The following is a 20,211-nucleotide window of genomic DNA, read 5'->3' as shown; positions in this document are numbered from 1 at the left end:
TATTAAATTAGGATAATAATTGTAGGTATAGCGTTTGGAATTTTGACTTCTTAAAAAATATAATATAAGTAACCAATTAGTGATGATTGAAAAAAATTAATAAGTCTTACAGTATTTCCATATTCAGTTTGAGTTGAAGTAAAAAAGTAGGTACACAGAAATAAATCATTGTTTAACAATTAAAATAAGGTCATAAAATAGTAAAATACTAAAAGAATTTGTATAAAATAATTAAGCAATATATTTATTTTTTGAGCATTTTAAACAAAAAATAAAAATATCTATTATGATATCTAGATAAAAAAATATGTATCTTTATCTTTATCTAGATAAAAGTAAAAATGATCATCTGAATCTAAATCTAGATAATTGTTAACGAAATTATCTTTATCTTATCTAGATATTATTTTTGTTATCTGGGCTTAACACTGCGCCCTTGTCACCTTCCACCAAGTTCAACTGTATTATGTTCGTATTTGTCCGTTGTCGTTCGATTTAGATATCACTGTGCGCGTAGACGCCCGACGTCCATATATCCAATACCTTCGTGGCTTCGTCGTCATTTCATATCAATTTGTCTTTAAGTCTCTTGTACACTCGTTGTGCTCTATATAGTGCCGTTATGTGACAAAAAGTTCTGGCAACAAAAAGTACGCGTTTGCTGTTCCGCCATCTACCATGTCTTGCTCGGAATCTGAAGATATGCGGGAAATGGAGCGAAATATTGATGATATCAGGTAATTATAATAATTTGTACAAGTACTTACGACCTACCGTAAATATTATATTAGTTTTAATATAATAATGTTAGGTATCGCTTTTATTTAAAATGTTTCTACTTATGTATAATATGATTTATCATTAGGTAGGTAGGTAACCTATGCATTATTACCTATTATTTATACAATAGGTACCTAGTAATAAATATCAATAATTAAGCTAGTAGAATATATTAATTAAGTTATTATCAATAACGTTTTCTAATTGTCTCCATGTATACGTTGGTACAACATACTTATCTTATCTATATAGGTAAAAAATTTGGGTAGGCATGGCAGAAGCAATTTTGTTGTTTTAGTATTATTATATAAAAAAAAAATAGTGACTGTTTACCTACCTACCTATATAATAAATATATTATTATCAAAAGCCAAAAAGTTAGTACAAGATCTGTGTTTGCATGTTCATTTTTTTTCAATGTTTTAATTTTGAAGCTAGATACCTCCTATAAGAATTTTTATTTTGTGATTTTTCATATTATTATACATTTATATATTTATATACGTCATATCCCATAAATTAAAATATTCAAATAAACATGAAAACACAGATATTATTCTTAACTTTAAGTTTAATAAATTGTCAATCCATTAGCCATTGTATTATTAAAACTTACAACACAAAATTGTTTCTGATTTCTGTTGAAAACATTTTCTGTCATAAGTTATGTATAGAGAGAACACATGCAGAATATAGTGCCCTCTTTAACAGTACGGAAGTCTGAACTAGGTACCTAAATCAAAATTAATCAAAATTAAAATCATACAAAATAACATGTATAACTGGCATGTAGGTATATGATACCATACCGGTATACCTCAAATCATTAATATGTATATGCACTATGCAATATCACTAGAGATATTGTGATGATCATATTATCATAACATTAGTCTAGCATTTAATTGTTAGCTACTATTTATTATTCATAGTTTAAAATTTAATAGGTTAGGTTTTCATTGAAAAATTCATTTGTAAAATAAACAAATAGGTAATTAACTCAATAATTCCTCTAAATATACAGTGAAACTTCCATATAACAAAGTCCAAAAAGCAGCAAAAAAAATTTGTTGTATAGAGGAATTCGTTAAATAGAATTACGTATTTTTTTCAACTTTTTTTTTATTATTTTTTTATTATGTATATTGTATGTATGTAAAAACAACATCAAACATCATATTACAGTTTAATTTAATTTTTAACCTTAAATATAATTTAAAAGAAATAATCAGTAAGTTTTGTTTGCTTATTATTTTTGAAAATTGTCCTTCTTTTGTAAAAAGTTTCTATATCGTCAAGTTTTACATCAAAATTTCAAATTTATCGGCGATGGATAAACATTTACGTTTTGACATTTTTTGACGAAGAGAAAACGAAAGAATGTATACTCATTTGCACCAATATTGGAACTGAAGTGTACTACAGTAAAATTAATCAGTTTGCCTACCTTCGGTGTCTTATCTTTATCGGGTACATTGTTCATGTACAATTTTAGAACTATGACATAAACTATCAATTTGATATATAGTGACAACATTTACAAAAACTGGTTTTCATCGAATAATTATTTCGTTATATAGAAATATCAGATTCGTTATTTGGAGATAAAAGTACGTGTAATTAACAATGAAGGTCATAGTTCTTAAAAATATTTCGTTAAACAGAAAATTTCGTTAAATGGAAGTTTCACTGTATAATAAAAAGTTACCGTTTTAAATAACATTATTTATATTTTTGTTTTTATTATATGTAAGGATTTACGTCCAGTAAATTATATTTCCACGAGACAGTTGAGACATAGAGTTCAAAAGTGTATAAAAAATGTAGGAAATATGTTGTTTCCTAATGTTATTAATACTAATATAGAAACGAATGATAATCATAATATAATAAATCCGCCTATTGATGATAATGCATCTTTGAACCCTGAAAATAATTTTGAAATCATAAATCAAGAAAATAATTTTACTATTTATAGAAATGATTTAAATACTATAATATCATTTCAATTTAACTCACATTTAAAGGACATACGGGTTACTCGAGTTGTACCAAATGTTGGGATGTAGGCAAATATATTAAAACAAGAATTTGTTTTTCTGATATTCCAAGTAGAAAGTGAACAGATGAAGAGTTTATCTGTAAATCTGATGAAGAATATCATTTGAGGTCTAGTATATTAGAACAAATACCACAACTTGGGCTAGTTACTAATATTTCATTAGATTATTTACATTTAGTGTTACTAGGAAATATGAAGAAACTTATTATTTTATGGTGTTTTGATGATTTAAAAGCTTGTCTTCCATTCAGTGAAATAAAAAAAGTGTCTGATTTTATAGAAAAAACAACTAAGCCATATTTCCCATTTGAATTTCAAAGAAAACCAAGAGGTATATGGCATTATCACCAATGGAAAGGGACGGAATTTCGACAATTATTATTGTATATTGGACCAGCTGTATCTAAAAATATTTTAGCTCCCGAAGTAAATAATAATTTTCTTTCGCTACATTTTGGTATATCAATTTTAGTTTCTAAAAAATTATGTTCTCAAGAATGCCATTTAGTTTATTCACAAGAGTTATTACAACATTTTGTTTCAATTTTAAAAGTAATTTATGGTGAACATCATGTTTCCCATAATATACATGGCCTATTGCATATTGATTATGTTAGAAATTTTGGTTGCTTAGATACATTTAGCACATTTGCATTTGAAAATTATATGCAAAAATTAAAATTGCTGTTAAAAAAATATGATAAACCACGTCAGAAAATTAGACGACGTCTTCAAGAAATAGAGACTAACTGTGGAACTGATTCACATAATAATTTTAATGAGAAACAGTCATATGTGTTAAATGTTCATACAATTGGACCACTATTAGAATGATGTGTAGACCCTCAATATTTAATATTTAAACTTAATGGTATGAAAATAGTTATTTAAAATAAGGCTAATAATTGTTGTGGATTAGACAGTGGAGAAATTATTGTTATGAAAAATATTTGTTACAACACAAAGTACAAAGACCATGTTGTGATTGGAAAAAATTTTTAGAAAAAAGAGCTCTGTACACTCTACCATGTTCATCAACTCATATTGGTATTTAAGAGGTATCAAAATTATCACATAAAACGGATATGTGGTTATTAAAATGTGTTAATCTAAAATATTATTGTATTCCAATGCTTGGAAATTATAACCGTTTTGCAGTTTTCCCTCTTTTACATATAGATCAAGACGAAAGACCTCATCTTTAGCTATTAAGCAATTAAACATAAAATAAAAATAAAAATTTTTAAATTTAAAAAATATTTACTGTATATAACTGTATATTTTCAAAGTTTATTTGTTAAGATTATTTGTATATTTGTGCCTGTATATTTTAAATAAACATTGATATCATCAACATATATTTTAATGTTAACAGAAAATATGCTGAGCTTAAGATGGAGTACAACTTGTCCTAAAGAATTGGATACTATTCAACAAGTCCCTATCTTATTTTCCAAATTGTACAGAAATGAACTCAAGAACATATGATAAAATGATCTTCAACAGTGTGCCGTATAAAACTAATTGTAATTTGTAATACATTTAAAATTGTTAAAATTTGGTTTTCATCAGGCACTAGTTTAGTTCATAGTTCTATAATCTAAGACTATAAGAAAATTTAATAATTTTTAAACTTATTACTTGTCAAGATGATTTCATTTGAGCCAAACAAAAATTAAAGCTTGCTATTGAACTATCGGAAACTGAAGATTTTAATTTAGAATATGATGAAAAGTTATCTAAAAACAAAAGAAGAATATTGGCTGCAAAAAGAGCTAAGCATAAAAGGATTTCTACCGTAAAAAATGTTAAACAAACAACTTAAAAAAAAACAACTATTTCCCATTCATTATCAAATTACCCATTACCGAAACATCCATTTTCAAAATCACTTGCAAGTAATATATTTCAATATGTATGTAATGACTAATGAATGTTGGCCTTTACAACTTAATATGTACTGACTATACTGACACCAACTAAACACCTAAATTATAGGTTGTAACTAAATTGTTATGTACTAATGTATACTTCAGATGATGATCATCAATTTTTTCAGCACGACAAAAATAATGCAGTCCTAGTTTGGTCAATGTTTGATAGCTCCAATTATAAGACGTCTTCAAATAAAAAATCTTACATTATCAAAAAGTATGTTTTTATTTTTAGTAATTATAAATATTTACTATATTTAGGTAATTCATATGCCGCACTCATACTCAATAATTGATTAAACTTCATGAAATAGATATCCATAATATATGTGCTTTTCTTAATGAAATTCATAAAAATATTATTTTCTTAAGTTGATTACATATGTACAAAGTGGGGACACAGAAACGGCCGACTTTCAAAGTGTAGTTGTACCTAAAATATAAAACGGAATAAAAATCAATTATTAATATATTAGAATCAAGTACCTACATATAACGTACATGACATTTTTTTTAGAGAGTATTTCCTTAAAATGACCATCTATTTTTATTTTTCCTCACATGTTTTCTACTAAACTTTGGTAGGTAGCTTTGTCTTATTGGCAATTTATATTCTAATTTTGAAAATTTAAGTTATTATATTTTAGCATGTTAATTTTTTATTGAAAAAGCATAGCGTTTACCACTCCAGTGCTCCATGTTTACTAAATGGCCTATTGATTTTAAACTAGTGATATTTAAGTGGGCATTCTTATTTTAAACTATTATTGAGAAAACACGTTTTTAAAATCGGTCGTTTCACAGATCCATCTTGTAAATAATATTTACCTAAACATTTTAACAAAATAATTATATAATTATTATATTTTACAGCATTAAAAAAGTCACCATTAAAACAATCAATGGGCAGTGATCATCAAACAAATAATCATATGGCTAAAAGTATAATATTATTGATTCGTTTTTATAACTATTATTTAAGTTTATTATGATTCAAAATATATTTTTTAATTTTTTAGGTGCTTCCAAATGTCTCTTATAAAGACTAAAAAGATAGATGTGGACAAAATATGTATTAATAATAGTCCTCTGCATAGTGAGTATAGTATATATAGTATTAAATTAATTTTGAAGTTTCTGATGATCATTATTTTTATTTTTTATTTTTTATTTATATAATTTTAAACGGGCCAGGCTAAATTACAAATATAGTGTACAAAAACAATCATATTTAAAGATAAATATTAAGTATAAATGAAATAACATATTATTATTAAATTAGAAAAATTATGAAATTAGAAATACTTGAAAGTATCATTCAGTTAACTTATTTGTATAAATATTGTTTTTATTGTATAATTGATGAACTAAAATATATTTTTAGGTTCTCCCAAATCTTTTATTTAGTCTAAAACGATAGATGCTGACAACATATGTATTAATAATAGTCCTCTGCATAGTAAGTATAGTATATATAGTATTAAATTAATTTTGAAGTTTCTGAAGATCATTATTATTATTAAATTAGAAAAATTATGAAATTAGATATACTTGAAAGTATAATACAGTTAACTAATTTGTATAAATATTGTTTTTATTGTTTAATTGATGAACTAAAATATATTTTTAGGTGCTTACAAATCTCCTATAAAGTCTAAAACAATGGATATTGAAAAAATAAGTATTAATAATAGTCCTCTGAATAGTAAGTATTGTGTTCATAGTTTCTATAATTTAATTCATATTATATTAAATTATTTTTGTAGTTTCTATTGATCATTATTATTGAATTAGAAAAATTATGAAATTTAATATACTTTAAAGTATAATACAATTATTAGCTTTTTATTGTTTAATAAATTGATGGATTAAATTATATTTTCAGGTGATACCAAAAGTCCTATAAAGTCTAAAATGATAGATGTTGACAACATACAATTTGATAATAGTCCTCTGCATAGTAAGGATAATGTTTACACTATGATTTAATTTAAATATTGAAATAATTTTAAACTTTCTAAGAATCATTATTATCAAATAGATCAAATGCTGAGCATGCCACTGTCACCATTCATAATTTCAACTGACTTCAAAACACCCAACAAAAACTATTTTTATTAAAAAGAAACTATTTTCATCTCAATCAGCAGCTAAGCAGAAATCTAAAGGTAAATTGCTAAATGATTCATTATACCTATTGGTAATATTCAATAATACATACATTAATTTTGTGTCGTATCGTGTCTATACTCTACTCAAAATAAGACTGTGACTAGGCAGCGATCAGTTTTCGTCGGGCGGCAGTCAGACATATGGCCATATGCTGTCCCCCACTATGGTGACGCGTCGGGCGGTGCCGCGGAACAAAGCCACGCCCGTGCGCACAACTCGGCTGCCTGGTCACAGTCTTATTTTGAATAGAGTATAGATACATTGTTAATTGTTTGTAATTTTGATATTAATTACCTAGTTTAAAATTATCAATTTATGAAGTTTGTTAATTTTCTTTCAGACAAAGAACAAAGCTTACAATACACAGTAAATATTGTTACAGAGTTAAGCATAAAAGTGAATAAAATTTTGTTGAACTTAAGTAGACAAGAAGAAATGCTTAAAAATATCTTACATAAAGTCCATTTTTATAATGAAAATGATGAAACTATTAATGGTGATGATGCAATTTTGGAAGGTTTTCCCATAGACAATCTTGATTGTTTAAAAGATATTAATAATAAATTAGCAATTGATAAAATGTTTTGTAAGCAGCTGGTATGTATAAAATACTTTTATTTTATATCCATTTTTTTGTTGCCATGACTGAGTTTTTCTACTTTTCATAGATGAAAATATTAAAAGAGTTTCGTGGTTATAGTGTTAGTAAAGTAACAAAATCCATAATGGACACAATATTTACAAACAATCTTGGAAGGCAAATTTCTCTCACTGGAAAAGGGCCAATGAACAAAAAGGAGAAAGAACCACTTAAGAACTCTATGGTTTTCAAAGTTATAACAGGTTAGATTCGTATTTCAATAAAAAATATTTTTATATTATTAATAAAGTGTGATATCGATCTGAAAATATATTATATATATTGTGTCATAATAAATAAATTTTTTTTTTTTTGTTTTAGGAGTGATTCTAAAAAATGTCAAGGATTCTAATGTCTCAACTATCAACAAGGCGGTTTCTGGATACCTAAAATATTTTAAAGAGCGCTATCAAAGGGATGTTCATAATAATAATCATGTTAATACATAATTATATAATCCTTCAGTTTTATCTTATATGCCATTGTATATTATACACTTTTTATTTAATATTAATATGATGAGTACAATATTTAATTTTTATTTTTAATTGCATAAAAAGAATTATGTCCAATTACATTCATAAATAAATACGGTCAATTTTATAAATATCTATGTATGATGTATTATTTATTTTATATTTTACATTATTTTTTTTTTTAATTGCATAAAAGGAATTATGTCCAATTACATTCATTAACAAATATATTTAATTTTATAAATATCTATATGTATGTAATATTTATTTATATCAATGCTTAATGATACATGTTATAGATAGATGATGTATTGAGATGAGGAATGTTGTGAGCTTTTTGTGGTAAGAATAGATGCCTATAAGATTTTTAAAAGAAAATTTGAAAACTAATATATTGTGTACCAATTTTCGTATTTTATGAAACTATATTAATTACCTATCAAAACAAAACACAATTGACAATACATGATGGATTCAAATTAAAATATATATATTAAATTACAGGTTAAAATAGGAAATATTTTTACACTGAAGCAGTGGCAAAAACAGCAATTTTTTCAGGGGGCCTTAATTCCCCAAAGTGTTTTTTTAGTTTAAATAGCTAACCTATTAATATTTTTTAGGGGTTTCTGGGAGTATTGTGGTATAAGCCTCCCCCCTATTTGTGTCATTGCCCTCATAGGAACTAAAAATACCACAAATAGGTAGCTTTTTGAGTGGATTTAGGAAGTGTGTCGACCGTTTCAGGAAGCCAAATAGTACTCAAATAAGACCATTTTTGGAACCGGTATAACCTATTTAGGCGCAATTAAGGTATTATCACGACCCAAACAAAACTCATTTAGGTACCAATATGACCTGTATGGGGGTTGAGTTCGGTTTGATTCCCGTTGGGAAGGTCAGAACTCGGACATGTGGAAGTCTATGGACCGTCTTAAGACCTTCCCGTACAGTCTATGACTGGAATAGGAGATTCCTGTAGATGGTCTGTGGGTCACAAAAGACCGTCCATAGACCATAGAGTAATAATATAGACCTTCCCGGGAGGATATTTTGGCTATTAGGGAAGGTTTTAATCTTTTTCACTAGCTTCTTACACTGTTCTATTACTATATACATTATACAGTAACTAAATTTTAGTTACTCAATTTTATCGCCACGATCGCTCGTTAACTTTCCATAACAGATCTTGATTAAATGATAAAGGTTCGTTTCCAGTCCTGTTAATCTTACTACGTGGTACTGTGGGTACTGATAGTGTTATCAAATTTCAAAGTTATCCGTTCCGCCAAACATTTATAAAGAAAACAATAATTTTCTACAGACAACAGTCTACAGTGTTGTATAAATGATCTAAAGTATTATTAAGTATCAAGGTTGACTGGCCTACTTTGTAAGGCATTAACTAGTGTTACACAAGCGCAGACAGTCAGTTGTCGTCATGAGCACGCCACCCTGTAGTTAGTGATATTATGTTAAAGATTATGTTGTATTAGTAATTAAATAAAGAGTTAAAGTACAGTATACTCGAGTTGATGAATTGTGCGTTTGGTATTGTTGTGTTTTTAATAGTATGATAAAAGATAACTCTTATAATAATTGTATATTGTGTTACTATCTATTAATTATTTTTGTTTGAGATTTAGTTCAATAGACATTTAAGATGAGTGATATAAATAATTGCAAACCTGAAATGTGTATTAAGAATAAAGATCATTTGTACAGGCACATAATAAGGTAAAGTATAAATCTTCGGAAAATATAAGCCATAGTATTGTTATTTAAACTCATTTCAATTTTGTTTAGTAAACTTTTTTATGATGGTCAATTGCTTCAAGCTTAGCTGACCAAGTAAACGCTGATCCGCCTTGTTCCCCATCGGATCGACTCATGAGTGTAGTGACAAAAGGTTTACAACATGAAACCGATAGACAAAAAGAATCTGAACAAGCATTAAACTTAAATTCAATTCAGCAAATGTTAATTGGACCAGGCATTGGTATGTTTAATGATTTATTTGTCACATATATTTGTGTATTAAATTCTTTTTTTGATTTCATTAATTCATGAATTTGAAACTAATGTTATTTGTACTGCTCCTGAAACATCACTGTATGAAACTGTATATGTAACATCCCACAAAGGACCCTATAGGGCTAGTGCATTTAGTTCTGATGGTCAGTTAATCTCAACAGGAAGCAGTGATCCATCAATCAAAGTAATTATATTTTATAAAATAAAATGTAATAACTTATTAAAATAACATTTATAGATTTTGGATGTTGAAAGAATGCTGGCTAAAGCACATGATATTGGCAGTACTGATAATCTAGAAGGACAGGGTCATCCAGTAATTTGGACTTTGTATGAACATTTGGAAGAAGTGACATGCTTAGAGTTCCACCTTAACAAGCCGATTTTAGCTCCGGGCTCTCGAGATTGTCATGTTAAACTTTTTGATTATTCAAAAACATCTGTGAAGAAAGCCTTCAAGACACTTAACGTAAGATGTACAATCAAGTTTACTTTTCTCAAATTATTTTAACCGCGTACATAAACATTACAGGATGTCGAACCTATAACATGTATATATAAGTTTTCATCCCAACGGAGACTATATGGTTATGGGCACTAATAGCCCAATCATAAGGTTTTATGATATAAATACAGTTCAATGTTACATTTGTTCAGTTCCTAGTCATCAACATACTGGACCTGTTACATCAATAAAGTATATAAAAATTATCTTATGTGTAATGTCTATTCAATTATTTGTATTACTTATTATGATGTATTAGGTATGAACCAGGTGCCAGGTATTTAGTGAAACTTTGGGAGTTATCCACTAGTAGATATCTGATTGCATATACTGGAGGTGGAACAACTGGTAAACTAGTGTTTGTTTTTATTAAAACTGTATAAATAATCCATTTTTCTGAATAGGAGAACAAGTACATCGTACACAAGCATTGTTTAATCATACGGAGGAGTATGTCATGTTTCCAGATGAAGCCACAACATCTTTGTGCGCATGGAATGCACACAATTCTTCTCGCCAGCAACTTTTATCTCTAGGTAATTTGTTTTGTCGAATGCATTTGTTTTATTGAGAGCACGCTACACAGATATTGGTTGTCTCCCACATGTGCGGGTGAATAGAAACATCACACTTAAAAAAATGTATAAAATAAAATTTTATAGTAAGGTAATCATTAAAAATGGTATCTTGTAGTACCTGGTAAGACTCAAATTTTTATGTACTTTAAAGCATAGTGCACAATTTAGATCTAGAGATATAACAACAGAAAGGTGTAAACGTATTAATTTTCACTCACTTTTACGGTAGGTAATATATGATTCTTTAAAATATCTCCGCTGTTCAACATGACAACACGTACTATATAGTGTAGTTTACCTTCTACATCAAATTCATATTTTCAACACTATTTAAATATTATATCATACAAATTAAAAAAGAGCTAAAATAAAGATATGTCGAATGACAAATTATACATATTATGTTGATATTGGTCAAATTTTAGTAATTAATCACATAGTTGATCACAATTATTATAGGTATTGCAAGTAAATAATTATAACTTTTTATTTCCAATTACTAAAAATCTTTTTACAGTTAATACAGTAAATCATTATTTGTATGTTTGTATAGAATGAGTGTGTTTAGTTTATATTTTTGGTGGGTGTATCATCCTCTTCAACATAACTATTTATTACTTTGTACAAAATAATAGTTTTTGCAATTTAATTTGGGATACTCATTCATTATTCAACACATAAAATTCATATTATTTATTTATTATCACATCCATAAATGTACACTATTTACATAATTTTACACAAAAGTACACTAAAACTGTTGAGAAGAGGATCATTATAGCTTTCCATGTTGTGTACAAAAATAGGCATTAACAAATTAAAAAGTTAAGTAACTTTTAACCAAGTTATTTTTTTTTATAAATTACTTAACTTTAAATTTAAAGCATAATAATGAAAAATTACTATATAAAATTATAGTATTATTTAAAAAAAATTTTAAGCTACTAATTAATTAATAGATACATAAAACAATTTTGTCTGAATCCGACCAGCTTTAGTTAGTGTCTTCGGTCATGAAATAAACACTAATAATTACTTGGAGCCATTTCACAGCCAGTTTTTAAGTTTTTTTGGAAATTACCCTAATATCCGTGACTTTGAAAGTAAGAATCTTTGAAGTATTACACTATTATTTATTGAGAAACTCAGAATACTAGAAAATAAATTCTTTGTAGAATTTATACAAGCCAGCAAAAACTTAACAGTACTTACTTTATTTTTAAAATATTTTAACACAATATAAATTATATGTTTTATGTTTAGATCTGAGATTTAACTTATCGTTTATTTTTTAAAAACTATTGACGATATTTTTGTGTTTTATAGATGACAACTATTTTTTATGTAGAACAATTACATTTATTTTAATATTTTATAGTTACCGAAAGCGAACAGCTTCTATAGTTACTAATATATAGTTAGTAGTTGAGTTAAATTAAACTTCTTAAATTTGTTAAATCACGGTGTATTACAGAAGTGTGGAATCATAATATCTTATCAATCATAGAAACCTATTATGAAAAATGTGAAATCTCTCAAGAGGCTAAACTCTGGAACTACTTATCAGATCTTCTTGATTTTTTTTTTTAACGAAAGAGTATTTCACAAAGAAGATTTATTTGAAAGGAAATGTTAGGAAAAGTAGAAAATCTGGATGTCGAAAATACAACAGTGGCGCCATCTTTCCAGAAAAAAATAAATTAAATAATAAAATAAAAATTTAGTTTATTGTTGTAGATTAAAATAACAATAGTGTATAATATATTAGTTGCAATATTGGTTAATCGGGCATGTTTGTTGATTTTTATTATTATTTTTTTGTCAATATATGTATAAATGAATGTGTGTGTGTAGATTATACCTCTGGGAAGAAGATAGAATAATTTATAAATGGTTAAATTTGATTTTTTTTTATTCATCTGATTTTAGCACGGTTAGGTTAGGTTAGGATTTTATATTAATATATTTTATTAATCCATTATAGGTGGAATACGACAAACTTGCTATAACTTTGATACTTTAGAGTTAAATCATATACTTACGTACAAACAGCACGTGGTCCGCGATCTACCGTAGGTAGATTGCCTACCTGATAATATATTGCTGCAATAAATGCTATGTATAATAACAACAACAACCACGAGTTAATTGTAGGGGAAGGCCTGGTCGCTATACTCTTCAACTGGGCCACCTTGGAGTACGCAAGAATAATCCCAAGATTTCTGAGGAGGGTTATAGAAATTGTATTTTATTACAGGTAAACTTTTGCTTTATACTAAAGTTCGATGTTTACAATTTGCATATTTTGATTTTAGGCTCTTTTTTCTTTTTTTATCTTGGTTTATGTACATACATACTTCTCCCAAGTGCCAGCCGGTTGTTTAGGACTGGCCAAGAGACGGTGTACTCAGAGTGGAGATTATTCAAAGTTTTAAACGCAGTGTGGATACAAGTGAAGAAAATTCAACATTGTTCAACCGCTTCAATAAAATTTATAGTCCCGAGTAAGTTCACAGTAACTAATAACTATAATTTTAATTTGTTTTATTGTTTTAAGATGTAATTTATTAATTTAATACCTACTGAAAGTTAATCTTCTGATAATATACCTACTTTTTGGAATAAAAAATATTATATTGATAGGTTATTCAAGTTTCTAGAATAGATTCTTAAGTATTTAATATTTATGAACTAAATATTTGTTTTTAAAATTCATATTTTACCAAACTCTGTTGAGTATATTTTTATGTTTTCAATGGGTTGCATAAATTTTGACATTATTTTGACAGCAAGAACGTTGTATATTACATCATTCTTCATAATGGTTTTATTTGTAAGTATAAAATTATTGTTTATGATGTATTGCATAATAAAAGAACTCTTATTTTAAACAGTGCCTTACACGAAGGTTAGGTTAGGTTGTCAGCCTAACCCACGAATGTGTACAATTGTCAGCAACACCGTTATAAAATGAGGAGTATTGTGGGTATTGCAAAAAGAAGGAAAGTTATGGTAGTAAAATTGATCTAGCTGTGTAGTACAAGATTCCCTTGCAATACATACTTATTTTTTTAAATAAATGGGAAAACAACCATGTTTTTACTAAACATTTGTTGTAATTCTTAAGTGAATAGAACCATAGTGGTTTGAGAAACTATTTTACCAAATATTTGTATAAGCACATTCATTAAAATTTTCAATTAATAAACATTATTTCACAGTCATAAGCTTGAAAATATAATACATGGTTTGTAATATCTGGTTCTTATAGCAATTTAGAGTCTAAAAATAAATTAACACAATTTTTTTAGACATCAGAAATTAATATTAGGACAAAATTAAATATATGAGCAAAAAATAACGATTTTAGTTATTTTATTGTAATTTAAAAACATTATTCAAGGGAACTATGATTTTCGTTAAACATATTTTAAGTTAAATTAGTGATATTGTCTATTTATACTATGAATCTAACCTGTTCTATGGGAAGTCGGTATTAACTCAAAAGTTAACAACAATAAGATATAAATAATATGTTTATAGACTTTTACAACACAGAAATGCTTCGCTATTGCCAGATTTCTGTATATATGTATATGTATCAAATTAATTATTTTATTATTTATTAACTTAATATTTGTACTATTATTATATGAGCTTAAACTAATAAAAAATTCTGAATTATGTCAAATTGATTTTAACCTTCGAGTTCAGGTTCTTGTTAGGTTTTTGATTTGAGTTAACTCTCAATAATCAGGGCCAATAACGTCACAAATTATATATAAATACAAATTTCTGATTATTCTGATATAGAAATTAAGGTGGCAGTGTTGTTTTTATCTACACAATAAATACTATTGACAAATTTTAATAGATGATGTCAAAATTTTTTTGCAATTCAAAAATTAATAACCGTACACACTTGAAATTGTCTCCGAAATACATTAAAATAACCATTTTCCATTTTTCCACACATGGTAATATTTTCAAACATTTTTGACACTTGTTGGCCTATTTATAGCCATAAGACATTTTTAAAATTTGTAAATTATTTTTAGTTAAAAATTCATAAAAGTTTTTCTACCTATAACGAACAAAAAAAAGTTCATTTAAACAGAACATTAATTTTTTTGAGTGTTTGAACTTATAATTTTTATGATATTTGATGTTTAGCAGTACTTCTTGAATGCCCATTTATCGATTTTTGATATATTGTAGTATTTGTAAAACGATTAACCGTAGAATCTTGAAATGTTCATAACATATTTAGCATATTCCATGTCATGGTAACATTTTCAAAATATTTAGACTCTTCTTGATCTCTTTATAGCAGGGTTGGGTGAATTTATGTATAAAAGTTTTATACACCATGATCTATTATACATATGTATAATACATTTTTATACATGTATAAAAGTATAAAACATATAAATTGTATTTCTATTTTTTCTTTCATAAAATATTTAAATTATTATTAAATATTTTTTATACATACCTAGAGTATAAATAATAATTGTTTTTCTGTAATTTGGATAACGTTTTAGAATTCAATAACTTATTTTGTATTGCTTATGACAGTTTATGTAATATTGTAATCACTAATTAGTTATAACTAATTAATAATTATTTCTTATTAGTTTCTTACTTTATTTACTATTAGTAATAGAAAGTTTGTATTTACTATTTACAAATAAATCCGAGCCATAGTTATTACTGTATTAGTAATTGTGTAGGTAATTAAGCAAATTAAATAGTATAATTTACTATTATTTAATCTTCCTTGATTATTTTGTAATCTTGTAATCTTTGTAATTAATGATGCATATGCCATATGGAATATAGAATATTATATATATTAGACATAAGTATATGTTATACATAAAAAAATAGAAAAAATATTTGATCTTTGGATATTGCTTTTATTCTGATTTGGTGTTAAATTAAATTACCAAAAAATCAACATTTTAACAAACAAAAAATAACTATTTATTCTGGCTTCTTAAAAAAATTGCCCATACTTAAAATTATAATAAAAAAATTTTTATATTAGTTTACATCGATGACGTATAAAATATAGATGTATTATACGTATAATACATAGTAAAATACACAAATTATACATTTATGTTAATACATGCCAACCCTGCTTTATAGGAATGATAATTTTTTCAAAATGTGTTAACTATTTTTCTGTTAAAAATGTATAAAAGGTTTTCTTTTCATAGCTAACATAAGACATATTAATAGAAGGTTCACAAGTTTTTGTACCTCAATCAATAAAAAAAGTTCAACGGAATGTCACGGTATTATAGCCATAATTGTACCTATTTTTAATTGTCGTGAATTTTTTTTTAACTATTAATTTTGATTATTCTTACAAGTATGTTAGGCTGACACAACGTCTCCACTCATAATCGTTTTTCGTATACAATTACGTACTTATGGGCTTTTTATTATATTTTAATTTTAAAGAGTTATGAGTATTTTAAAATTGTAAACTGCACTCATAGTTTAATGCGTTATTCGTAGTTTATTACGTTATTTATTTATTGATTGACAGCCCTCGAATGTCGGCAACTATAAGTACAAGTCAGCAATTTTCTGAAAACAAATATGTATTAATTTTACGATGTATGTTTTTTTTAGGACAGTAAAAATTCTTTCTTCAACTAATAAGAAAGTGAATCTAGTTGGTAGGTACTTTGGGTGGGTTAAAAATAAAAATTTCCAAATAGTTTTCAAAAGCGCTGTGAAAAACAAAAAAATATTAAGGAAAAACGGGAATTTTCACGAAAAATCGGTTCTTAACAAAATTGATTTTGGTTTTTTGTGTAACATGACATTTTCTCTAGCTGTTTAATGTTTAACGTCTTTTTGCAAAATCTAGTGACGTTCACGTATTGTTTACGTATCGTTCACTATAATATATGAACGTGAACGCATGAACGTCTTTCTAAACACTGCTTGAAAGTGTAGTCGCCTTGGTATCTGTATCGTTATATGTAAACCCACCTACAAACATTATAATATTATTATTATTAATATATTAATTACTACACAATATTTCGGCATAAATTTGATTTTGATTTTTTTCTTCATCGGATAGGATCCGTTTTTGTATAAAAATGTTTTGATTTTTAACTTACAACATCGGCCACTGTGTACAGTCTTGTAAAAGTTACTTTTAAAAAGTAACTTATTTTTAAATTATATGGATATTAAATTATATAGGTAATTATTATTATTAATACAAATACTTTATAAAAAAAGGTACTCATTATTTTTTTCACCTTAAAAATCAACTGAACTTATTTTTACTCAAAACTGTGTAGAACATTTTATATCGTATAATTTGGTGTAAATATAAAATACCAATCTGTTTTTATACACAACTATTTTGATTTTCAATTAAGAATAAATCAAAAATATATCATCCTGAATTCTTGATTTTTTTTTTTATTTTGTTTTACGCGATCAAAATTATTAAATCAGTACCTAAAAGCATAGACTAAAAAGGACAAATATTTAAAAATTAGTATGTTTGATATTAAATATACAGAAACTTTCGGTAAGTATTAAATGAAATACGCTTTGTCCTAGTACTTTTTTCAAAAGTATCTATACCTACCTAAAATACGTATTCGAGTACTCAAAAAGTATTTGAATACTTTTACTCAAATACTTTACAAGACTACAATGTATACTTTAAAAGTACCTATATCAAAAATTTTTATGTTAACATTTTTTAACGATAATCGTTCGTATGTGAATATAATCTACGCGTGGCTCATTATTGTCGACCAAAGGTACTTTAAAAAAAAAATAATGTATTCTATGAATCTTTGCAAAAATTAATACATTAGGGGAAAAGGTCACACCTATCCTAAAAGCGTAAAAAGACGCTATGGTAAAAACCATTTTAATGAACTTTATTTCATCTGATTGTTTTCAAATAAATGTAAGTCATATGCTAACGATAAAAATGAAATATTGGAACGTGAACATAACCATAAAAATGATTCTGTAGAAATATTAAACAGACAACAATTAAGCAATAAATTAATTCATAGGGAATTGTCAAATGACGTGTCGACATTGACCAGTTATGTTTTAACTTTAATTCGCAAAAATATGCATCACGCCCGAGCACCTGTAATTCCCATGCTGTCAAATAATATATTAGATTTATATGATTCGTGGAAAGAAGAAAACATTAAAAGTAACCAAGATGAAAAGTTTCAATTGACTATGAAAATAACATAAGTACTAGTTTTTTCAACAATAACTAATTTGAAGTTCTTAGGTCAAGTTGACACTATATTTGTTGGTGGAACTTTTAAAAGTTGTGCAAAATATTTTTTGGTCTCCCTTTTTTGAAACCTGAAGATGTAGAAAACTGTTTTACCGATGATATAGTATCAATTTTACCAAAGAATAAAAAAGTAGAAACATTTACAGATTATATTTTAAGCACATACCTATATACCCTCGATTGTGACTTTCTTCCTTCTTAATGGGCAATGTATTCAGGTTCAATTACACAGACAACAAATAGCTGTGAAGCTTTCCATTCAAAATTTAACGGTATGTTTTTTTAATATTATATATTAAGATGTATAAAAAATTTACAATTTTAAAATACTCATAACTCGAGTTTAAATTAAAATATAATAAAAAGACCACGAGGTTGCCTAGATAATAATCTTACCTTTAGATTTTATCAGAGGTCAATTCGCTCTAATTTTTATACTAATGGAGCTACACGTGTTCTGCTGAGCGTAAATTTTGCTATGTTACGCACTTGTAAGACGGAGACAACACATACGGGTATAACGTCCTCTTAAGGTTTTTTTGATATTTTTAAAACACTTATTTTATTGACTACTTTGCAGTTATATGTATAATATTGTGATACCGTGTCTTCGATTTATACGTGTTCGTATCTTCTCGTGCATTCTTTCTTGAAAAATGTATTTCAAAAATTGTACATCGCTGATGGACGATGGTCTGAGGTTAAAATGGTAGTTCACGCCGTGCATGCATATTTTGTTATAACTCTGTGGACGTCGCGTTATTTTCCAATCGTACACGTACTGACGGTCAACCGGAAAATTAAAACTCATTTTCACGGTCTTCTTCATCTTATCTGATCGTTTGAATACCTAACCTATAATAATTGTTTATTTATACCATGCAATATTGGCTAGTTGTATAATAATTGCAGACCATCGCGTCTGTATAAATTTGAAGTTTTAAATAGTGTTAAACATTTTCTCTTGCCTTTTTTTCCGCAGCATTCCATGATTTACTTTTATCACCACTAAGTAACCTAACCGCGTATGCTGCAGCGAGCTGACCTATTGCAGAGGCTCGTCCAGTGGCAACAACAACTACAGCACCGACGTCGGCAACAGCACCAACCGATCGGCGCTCGTTTGCGGGCAGTGCCTTTTCGTCGGCTCCTCAGGATGAGGACTTTCGAGCCTCCGCCGCCACCCACAACTACCAGACAGAACACGTCTCCACAGCATCCGCGGACGCCTTCGACGACGCCCGACGTGACCGGAAGTGCCGGTCCTGAGATCGTTACACCCACTGTCGCCATGCAATAGTGCGCTTTATACCCGCGATGTTCTGTCAATATACCCATCACCTTTCATACTTGTCTTAGGTACTTACCTTATAATACTCCTACCACGACAACATCAACAACTACTACAATAACGGTGTAGACGACAGTAGTTGCCTACTACTGATCCTCCTGCTATATTCTTGTAATACAGTTTTTATAATGACTCTTAGATTATATTATTATTATATTATTATCAGTGGCGTATTTTTTTTTGGGGGGGAGGGGGTGTCCTCCATGTCTAGACACTCCCCGACTTTATAAAAAAAGTTCTAATATATTGGACATTGTTGTTATCATTTATTTTAATTATTATAAAAGTAAATGGTATTTTTATATAAACGGCAAAACTGAAATTCATTTAATTAGATTCGACGTCACACAGACCAGACTTATCTAAA

At 27.3% G+C, this 20,211-nt stretch overlaps 2 pseudogenes; both read left to right on the top strand.

Annotated features, from left to right (window-relative positions):
* The first annotated feature begins 494 nt into the window (after window positions 1-494).
* Window positions 495-8,182, top strand: LOC132935608 (uncharacterized; annotated as a pseudogene).
* Window positions 8,183-9,727: 1,545 nt separating this feature from the next.
* LOC132936194 (cleavage stimulation factor subunit 1-like) lies at window positions 9,728-19,972 on the top strand (annotated as a pseudogene).
* The last annotated feature ends 239 nt before the right edge of the window (window positions 19,973-20,211 follow it).

This window comes from Metopolophium dirhodum, chromosome 1, assembly GCF_019925205.1.
Source record: "Metopolophium dirhodum isolate CAU chromosome 1, ASM1992520v1, whole genome shotgun sequence".
NCBI classification, from domain to species: domain Eukaryota; kingdom Metazoa; phylum Arthropoda; class Insecta; order Hemiptera; family Aphididae; genus Metopolophium; species Metopolophium dirhodum.
This window is presented reverse-complemented; position numbering and strand designations above follow the sequence as displayed.